The following is a 7596-nucleotide window of genomic DNA, read 5'->3' as shown; positions in this document are numbered from 1 at the left end:
GGGAAGTCAAAGGGTATGGATATAGAGAGGCATTGACAATTTGAGTCATCATCTAACACAATGTTTTCTCCCATCTACATATGTTCACTTCAGGATCCAGCTGAAATCCTATTTACCTTGGTTAAACAAACTGCCTGCTAATGGGGCCAGCTCAGCTATAAACTGACAAACAAAATCTTCTTTGTCCCTGGATTATGGTTCTGCTCTCCCATTTTCTGAACATGAACAATTTAGTAGACCTATTGTAGACAAGGATAAAGTAGCTAGAATTTAGTCTCAGTTTCTCTTTTCCTATAAAAAAAATCTCATATAATGCAAATTTGCACTTAGAATCAGGTTATAGAAGAAAAATTAAAAAGAGATTTAGTAGAATTAAGGAATCTGAAGCTGAATGAAATTTAATCCCAAACACTAAGAAAAATATGCCTTAAAAGCTGTGTTTTTACAAAGTATGAGAGATATATGAACCCAAACTAAACTTGTGTAAAGAGAAAAAGGGGGCAAAAAAGGACTGCTTTTTTCCAGATAGGAAGACTAATGTTATAGGCAGGAACTACATTGTGATAATATCCTTCTTCTTCTTTGGTACCTTACCAACATTTGCAATTATATTTATTTATTAACTGTCTTTTTTGTTGACTCACGTATCCTTAACACCTAACTCAGTACTCTGGCACAATAAGTAGTTAAATGTTAAACTTACGCCTCAATATATGAGACAACAATGACTTTTATAGAAAAGTTATATTCATGTATGCATTTCAGTAAAGTTTTCCTTTTAAAAATACTTTCTGCATAGTCTTCAAAAGTGAAACAGTATAAAGGAAGGGTCCCGCCTAAACATTGGAAAACATTTGAGGATTTCTATGGTTTTTTCTTTCCTTTTGGAGACTGCAGAATAATTGTAGAACCATACCAATCTTAACATTTATTCAAATTAATCAGCCCTATTCCCTCAGCACAGCAGTGTAACCCACACAAACAATACTCATGCATCTGTATATAACATTTCTGTGTGCAGATCACATTTACCAATTTGGCTTTCAATCACAGCAATGACTCTCTCTCAGTGGTTATTTAGCTAGTCATATTAAAATAATCCTGCCCACTGATTCAGAATAGGAAGAAAGGAAGATAATGAATATTAGTTGAGTGATTAAATATCAATTTCTATTCCAGGGTCTCCAATACATTGCTTATTTTCATTCTCTAAAACAATTCTTCAAAATAAGGATCACAATCTCCATTTCACAGATGAGAAATCTGATGTTCAAAGAGGTCAAGAACTTGATCCAGTTTACAGTTTGTAAAGTGACAGATACGGGATGCCAACTCCAGTAAGTCTGATTCTAAAGCTTTTGTTCTTTCCACTCTATAACTGTATTATTTCATCTCTTTTGTGTTAATCAGGATGGGTTTATATCCTTTATTTGAATTTTAATGGGGAAGAAGCTTTACAATGTATCTTTGGAAACGTAGTAGAAAAGAAAAAGAAATTTCTAAGCCTCTCTTTCCATTTATGGTTCTTCCGGAAAGCACTAACAACAAAGAGAATGCCATATTTCAGCCCTCAAAGCAGATTAAAACAAACATTCTCATCAGCTATGGTTTATACCGCAGCAAAATTTTGTGACACCCATAACTAAAATATGCCCCTCATTTTGATAATGAAGATTCCAGGTCTCACTGTACCCCTCGTATCATTCATCCAATTCTGGCTGGCGCTGCTCCATGGCTGCACTCCCAGAATCAGTACCTTCCCAGCCAAACCATTCTTCTATTTTGTATTATGTCTGCTTTAATGGGGGAAGGAGTCTCAGAGAAAAGGAAACAGATAGAGGCTGTGTAAACACAGCATATCCTAGGCTTCAGAGTGAAGTAATATTAGAGGAAGTTTGAAATTTTGCAAAGTGATAGCAATTATACAGTTTAAGCATAATTACATGTAAACATCATATATAATATAAAAGAGAAAGATATTATAAGCAAGTGGCAAAGAAAGATGGAAATGGATATCAGTGCATACACAGGAGAAAAAGAAACAGACCTTCAGAGGATTCATACAATTTCTCCTTTTAGTGGCAAGCACAAGGCAGTTTAATTTCACTTACTTCTCTATTTGACAAGGTTGTTTTTATGATCTCTTCTATTTCTAGCCAAATGTTCTCTAGTGCAGTACTCCTCAAACTTGACTGTGCGTGAAAACCACTAGGAGAGTTGTGAAAATGTGGGTTCTGATCCAGTAGCTCTGGAGTAAGGTCTGAGAGTCTGTGTTTCTAACAAGCTCGTAGTTAATATCCATGCTGCTGGACAATTTTAGAACCCCATTTGAGAAGCAAGGCTCTTGTTTGTAAGACACTATATTGTGGAGTATGAGTGGGGAGAGGAGTAAAAAGATCTACTGCCTTAGAAAATGGAGTTAAAAAGAATATTTACTTACTTTGCATTTCTAAAAATTCTCCAATTTGGGGATATCAGTATTGACATCTTTTATCAGACTGATTTCAGAAACTCGTTATGCTTTCCTTTTTAACATAAACAACATTTTTCTTGTATCGCTGACTTCTAACATTTGAGACTAGTTAGTTCCTCAAATGTTAAGTCTGTGTTTATGTAACAAAAAATGAATCTAGATTTCTGTTTTCAAGGGTTCAATAGGATTCTTTTCTTCTCTTATAGATGAATCTGTGAAGCCACAAAAATCAAAACCAACTAAGGCATGGTGGCTCATGCCTATAATCCCAGCACTTTGGGAGGCTGAGGTGGGAGGATCACTTGAGGCCAGGAGTTGGAAAGCAGCCTCGGCAATATAGTGAGACCCTGTCTCAAAAAAAAAAAAAAAAAAAAAGGCTGGACATGGTGCTGTGTACCTGGAGTCAAAGCTACTCAGGAAGCTGAAATGGGAATATCAGTTGAGCCCAGGAGTTTGAAGCTGCAGTAAGCTATGATCGCAACACTGCACTCCAAACTGGGCAATAGAGTGAGACCCTATCTCTAAAAATAAAATAAAAATAAAATAATGTCATTATTTGTATAGGTGTATACAAATGTCATCTGAATCAAAATGGATTTTAAGGCAAAAATACATACAACACAATTTTGAAGTTTCTTTTTGACAAGCAGTAGTAGGTTTCAGTCTAGCCAGGGGTGACCTAGTCTAAGAAAATGCTCCATAAATAATTGATGGATACAGATTTGCTCCTTCTCTTTCAGAAGCTTCTGGCTAGAAAAAAAAAAAAATACTGAAATAAGATTTCCAGTTATAAAGTAAAACAGTATCTCTGTTAGTGGTATAGTGAAATAAAGCTTGATTCTTCTCATTTCCCAGATCAGAAAATCAAGGCACGGAGAGGTTAGACCACTCGTTCAAGATTGCTGCAGTCATTAGTTACAGAGGATAAGGCATGAGAATAAAAGCCAGCTCACTGATGCTGAGGCCGGTTCCTTCCTCTCCCTATGCTGCCTGCCTGCTTAGGTTTCCACCCAACTTGGCTTTCCTGTCCCCTGGACTTCTCACCTTCAGAAATGTCATTGACCCCTTAAAATTTCTGGGCTCAAGTGATCCTCCCACCTCAACTTCTTGAATAGCTGAGACATAGTGCACACTGCCATGCTCTGCTAATTTTCTTTTAGAGGCAGGGTCTCGCTATGTTGCCTAGGCTGCTCTCCAACTCCTGGCCTCAAGTGATCCTCGTGCCTCAGCTTTCCAAAGTTACGGAATTACAGACATAAGCCACCATGTCTGACCTGATTTTTATCATTGATATGCTGGAATTTGAGGCAGTTACTAACTCAGTTTGTCAGTGAGATGTTAAGATTGGTTCTCAGCACAAATGAATGTCCTGTTTCAATATTTTTGCCCAGATCCACTGGTATATTATTAACGGTAAACTTCACTTGCTCTCTTATAACTCCTGTCATGTATTATGAGATTTGAGTAATCTAGTCTTAGGACTCTAATCATCTCCTGCTACCCCAATTTCCTTTCCTTTGGCCATTCCCAAACCCAACTCTCTGTAGCCCATGATCCTGCCTCACACAGCTCAGTTACTCAGAGAGTGATGAAGGAAAGGAAAAGTGAACTGTCTTTTTTTAGAGAATCCTGGCCTATTCACAATACAAGCATTTGTTCTATCCTTCACAGCTAGGATAATCAAATGAGTCATAGTCTACATCAGGACACTTTTGAAAATGACAGGAGCAAGGTTAAAACTAGGCCAGGGTTACAGGCATAAATTAGGACTGTGCTAGGCATATTGTAACATGGCCAACCTAAAAATGGCTACACAGGGCTCTCCACGAACTCCTCTAAGATTTCACTGGAAAAGTCACTGAATGCAGGGAAGTTTAGTGGACCCTGAGCAGTAATCTATGCGTGAAATGTGGTGTACAGCCTCTAGAAGTTTCACTGCATTGTAACTTTCAGGTGTCAATTGATTTAACAACTTTTAAGATCTCAAATTATAATGAACATATGCAGAGATATGCACAAAGCAACAGAGTAAAGAAAAAGATGAGACATATTAATCTTAACTTTTTTTATTTTTACTTCCAGCTGACTTAAAACCTCTAACTGTTTATTGGATATAAAACATTTTCTGTGTTTGCAAAAAAAAAAAAAAAAAAAAGAACACTTACATCAGAAACTAGTGTTGATCTGATCAAAGGGAGAAACCCAGTTTATATTTAATTATCGTTGGCTCCCTACTCCCATTCTTTGCTTAAGAGCCAAGTTTATGTTTAAGTTTAAAAGGAAAGCAAGGCTGAGAAGTGATAAATTGTACTAAGAAGATATTAAAATATTCTTATTTCATAACACATTTTAAAATCTGGAAGTCCCCTGTACAGTGACATCTAATTCCCTCATGGAATGCAACAACACAGAGAATGGGGTATTGTATCATCTTAAGCTGCCTTATAGATGCTATCTCTAAAATATTTTCCCATTTGTTTCTTAACAACTCCAATCTTTGTCTCCAATAGTCTCCTAATTCTTAGTCTCCTTGAATTTATTTGCAGCCCTTGTGATCTTTCGCAAATGCTTCTCTGAACCTGTATCTCCCCAGTATAGAACGTTTCAAGGGCCCCCAATAAGGAAACTACAAAGTATTTAACCCAATTTACAAATCCCTACAACATCTATGCCTCCAGACTTATCGCTGAGAAAGTAATGGGCTTGCATTTGTTGAATGATTGTAACCAAAGATTAAAGAGACATGCCAAGCCTTTCTCTCAAGTGACTTACTTTCTTCGAAAAGGTAGTTAAAATACTAGTGTTGGGATGGACTGAGATATCCCAAGAGCTGGTTGGAGAATAGTTTTTATTTCCGTTTTGCAGAGCTCGTGGTAATTGGGGAAGTGAATAGGAGGAAGTAAGAGGGAACTGAAATTGTTTTAGTCTAGGAAGCAGCTGGAGGAACTGAGTTCCAAGCTGTGGAGAAGAGCCGAAACCTGGAGGAGTGGAAATGAAACAAAAATGAAAACGGAGCCGAGAGACCAAGATTGGAAGAGAACTTTCCAAACTATTTTTAAATCTCTTTCAGGTTGCAAGAGCTCATTTCATCAAAAGAAGACTTAGGTTTGATGTTTGGTGCCATAGATGTGGACCCTTTGACTCAGTGATTCTCAATCTTGGCTGCACATTGAAATCACAAAGACATTTATAAGATGATAATTTACAGCACTCAACTCTGGATGTTCTGATTTAACGGTTTTAGGTGGGGCTCAAAAGTGTAGTGTTTAAAAGCTCCCCACCCACCCCGCCGCCACCACCAGGTGACGCTTATGAAGATGAAATGAGATTACCCAAATGACTTCACTTTACACAGGGCTCTCTAAAGGTTGATCTTATTGATAGGATCCTATCTTATTGATAGGATTACTAAATCAATAGCCACTGAATTTCAAAGCAAATGGGAGAAAGAGCACAGTTATGGACTCTGCTAGGGCCTAAGCTCTGTTTATAACAACTTTTTCACCTAAATCTTGAAGTCCAAGTTAGGTAAAGAATAGGGTCAAGCAGCCCAGGAGAAGGAAGAGCACACACAAAGGCACAAAGGTGAGAAATAGCATATTCTGTGCAGAATGCATTTAATTTTCTGATTTATTCAACAACCATTTATTGCGTACTTAATCCATGCTTCACACTGTCCTATTCAGTGGGGGCATAAAAGTGACCAACAAGAAATTTGCAAACTAAAGTGGATTGGACACAGCAAGGCTGTCTTCTCCTCTGGAGTGCCTGCAATGGTGGGTTGGTCAAGTTGAACTTTAAAGGAACCTTTAGGAGCAAATAAGGGGCAGGACCTTCCTGCGGTGAAGTTCTCATGCCTCAACTAATTCAGAGTCAAAGACTGGAAGTCAGGAAGAACGGGCTTAAAAGTCCAGTGTGATTAGCTCCACAAGAGAAAAGTACATGAGTAAGGGTCTCATATACATCCTCTTATTGGCACACTGCAAAGTCTCTGCAATATGAAACAGCATTATTATTATTATTGGCTCTTCAAAGCAAATATTAATAAATAGAGAAAAAAATTTAATACCTAGTAAGTATTAATCCCACAGAAACTATAAAATGCATTTAATATTAATATATTAAGATTTAAACACTTATTCAGATCTTCAGATGTGCAGTGACCCAGTTCATCCAAATTTTAGTAGTTGCCAGAAACCAGAAACTCTTTATGGAAAGATACATAAATTCACAAACACATATACAGGATTATTGTGATCGTAACTCTTCCCAGATATGTTTTTTTCACTAAAAATTTTCCATGTTTCTAAGGAAGTATTTGTATGAATCAAGAGTAGCTTACCAATCCAGCCCAGGGAGAACCAGGACCAAGGATATAGAGACCCCTGGGCACTGAGGGTGTTCCATAAAGTGACTGGGAGTTGAGAGGGGAAGCTGGAGACTCAAAAACCAACTACAACACATAAGTTAGTGCAGTGATTTGCAAATCACTAGAACCAGCTATGTCATCATGACTGGGAACGTGATAGAAATGCAAATTGTCAGGCCAGGATGCACATTGAGCCAGACCCCTTGAGGGTAGGATCCAATAATGTGAGCTTTAACAAACCCTCCAAGTGACTTGATGGTTGAGAACCACTAGATTAGTGGTCTCCACTCCTGGCTCTTATTGAATCTATTTAAGGACTATATTAGTTTTCTAGGGTGGCCATGACAAATACCACAGACTGGGAAGCTTAAATGAAAATTATTTTCTCACAGTTCTTAAGAATAGGAGTCTGAGATTAAAGTGTTCACAGGGTGGGTATCTTCTGAAGCCTCTCTGCTTGGTTTATAGATAGCAGTCTTCTCACTGTCTTCACATGACATTTCTTCTATGTGTCTATCTCTGTGTCCTAATTTCCTCTTCTTAGAAGGACATCAGTCAGATTAGGGTCTACCCTAATAATATCATTCTAACTTAATTACTTCTTTAAATATGCTATCTCCAAATACAGTCACATTCTGAGGCACTGGGGGTTAGGGCTTCAATATACGAATTTTAGGGGTGTTACGAGATAACACCCTAAATAGCTCAGATCATAGCAAGAACGTTTCATTTAAAAATATCGGTATCACATGAG

The 7596-nt window shown here is 37.6% G+C and overlaps 1 long non-coding RNA gene across 1 annotated transcript; it reads right to left on the bottom strand.

The window, feature by feature from the left end:
• Positions 1-6073: 6073 nt before the first annotated feature.
• On the bottom strand, positions 6074-7100 carry LOC119625125 (uncharacterized). Its single transcript, XR_005241245.2, has 2 exons — positions 6816-7100; positions 6074-6464 (listed from the first exon to the last, which is right to left on the bottom strand). It is a non-coding gene; the product is annotated as an uncharacterized lncRNA (long non-coding RNA).
• Positions 7101-7596: the final 496 nt, after the last annotated feature.

The sequence above is a fragment of the Chlorocebus sabaeus genome, chromosome 13 (genome assembly GCF_047675955.1).
Source record: "Chlorocebus sabaeus isolate Y175 chromosome 13, mChlSab1.0.hap1, whole genome shotgun sequence".
Lineage (NCBI taxonomy): Eukaryota > Metazoa > Chordata > Mammalia > Primates > Cercopithecidae > Chlorocebus > Chlorocebus sabaeus.
Note: the sequence above shows the minus strand (reverse complement) of the source record. Positions and strands in the feature narration are given on the sequence as shown.